This window comes from Mandrillus leucophaeus, unplaced genomic scaffold, assembly GCF_000951045.1.
Source record: "Mandrillus leucophaeus isolate KB7577 unplaced genomic scaffold, Mleu.le_1.0 Scaffold565, whole genome shotgun sequence".
NCBI lineage: Eukaryota > Metazoa > Chordata > Mammalia > Primates > Cercopithecidae > Mandrillus > Mandrillus leucophaeus.
In genome coordinates, this window is record NW_012106086.1 from 1,403,166 (window position 1) to 1,405,346 (window position 2,181).

The window sequence follows — 2,181 nt, forward strand, 5'->3', positions numbered from 1 at the left end:
GCTGATTTGAGGCTCAGGAGGGCATCATGGTCCTATGTATATGTGATGTCACCCCCAGTGGCACAGCTGTGAAATTCCTCTCTTTGTACTCTTTATTTCTCAGCCAGCCAACACTTATGGAAAATAGAAAGAACCTATGTTCAAATATTGGGGGTGGATTCTCCCAACAGGAGGTGACTGAAAGGCACTGTGCAAAAGGCCTATATCACTCTGTAGTGGAAGGACTGGAGCCCAGTGCCTTGTGGCCTTCATTAACTTGTCCCCACCTCTTCTTTGGTTGCAGTGGCCTCAGTGGGAGCAGTTTCTTCTATGTGTTCTGCTGACTTCTCCTCTTCCTCCTCCTCATCCTCTTGGGGATACAGGTGCAGGTATTTCTACATGCATTCCTGCATGACCCAGAATTGTTCTACACAGTCTTTCCCCTTGAGATCCCCTGCACTATAGTGGAAGCAGAAAAAGGCCAACTTGAACTGTTCCCCACAGGGACCACTGGCCATGCCCCCAAGGCATGGGCAGTTCCAGTTAATGTCTTCATTTGGCAGCATCAATCCGTACTGAGTATGGATCACTGGGGTCATCAGCCACCAGCTCTACATTGCTTGGAGTTTTATGGTCATCTTTGGTCACAAGTATGATTCCATCCTTCCCTTCCTGCTGGCATAGGACATGGCTGCAGCATACAGACCAGTGCTTAGACTTTGCAGAAGCGGCCACAGCAGCTGCCCCATTTTTTTTTACAACCTTTTAAAATTAAGTATGATACACATACTCTAAAGTGTACAACTCATATGTGTATAGTTTAATTATCACAAAGCAATGACACCCAGGCAACCAAATCAAGAAATAGCCATTACCACCAGAAGTCCCCCTCTTGTCCTTTATGGAGAATCAACCGCTGTCCTGACTTCTAACACCGTAGATTTTGTAGATTCCCTTTATGAGTTAGGGAACTTCTTTTCTATTCCTGTTTTTATCATGAATGTGTTTAATTTTATCAAATGGCTTTCTCTACAAGATGATCATGTTTTTTTTTCCCTTTATTAATGTGTGGATTACATAGACAGATTTCTGAATGTTAAATTAACATTGCAATTCCTGGAATAAACCCAACTTGGTTGTGATGTATTTTATCCCTTTTACATATTGCTAGGTTTGGTTTACTACTATTTTGTTTAAGATTTTTACATCTATGTTCATAAGTGACACAGACTTACAATTTTTCTGTCTTGTAATATCTTTGTTGAGTTTTTTAGCATCAGACTGTGATAGCCAAAGTGAGAACTTTGGATTTTATTTTCAGTGTGACAGGAAACTATTTGAGGTTTTCATATAGTGCTGATAAGAAAAAAAATCTCAGATATTAAGAGGGAAAGAAAGCAATTTAGAAAACAGCACAGAATAAGATCACTTTGTGTAAATTAGAAACTTGTGTGTGTGTGTGTATGTGTGTTGCATTTTTTAAGTTGTTAGAACTAAAACTAAGAATTATTGACAATTGATGTTAACAGGGGTGATAAGGGAGTTTTGATTTTGTGTTGTTTGACATTTTTTCACCATGTGTATGCATTACTTTTATTTAAAAACATAAACAAGAAGAGAAAGTATCAAATGGAAAAGAAGAAAATAAGGGCAGTTTGTTGACCCTAAAACTCTCTCCCAGCCAGAGACAGTAGTGCATAGTTGACAGTACCTGGTTTGAGGGCTGGCCACTGGACCTTGTCTCTGAAGCTCAGTTCATCTGGAAAGTGAGGATGATATTGTCCACCTTAGGGCTGTGTGAAGATTTCATCAGTTACTGTGCTTGGGCCATAGTTCTGATTCAAGTAATGGGGATTCTCCAAGCAGCTGTAGCTACAGTATGACAAAATTATTGTGAGTATGTATTAGAACATAGCATAACAGTAGTGTATGTGAGGACAAATGAGGACTACTAAGTAGAGAAGAAGGTGACTGGGGGGTCAAATGGGGAAGGGAGGGAAATGGGTAGGAGAAAAGAACTTAAGAAGGCACTGTAGTGAAGGCTGTAACTCAACCCCCTGCCCCCTCAGCTGGTACCTCAGGAAGAACAGGAGCCACAGTAGGCCTGGCCAGGAGAGAGTTCACAGACTGACAAAATATCTTAGTCCATTTGTGTTGCTGTAACAAAATACTTGAGAATGGGTAATTTATAAAGAACAGAAA

At 40.6% G+C, this 2,181-nt stretch overlaps 1 pseudogene; it reads right to left on the reverse strand.

Annotated features, from left to right (window-relative positions):
* Positions 1-251: 251 nt before the first annotated feature.
* LOC105552580 overlaps positions 252-2,181 on the reverse strand; it is a 4,800-nt pseudogene continuing 2,870 nt past the window's right edge.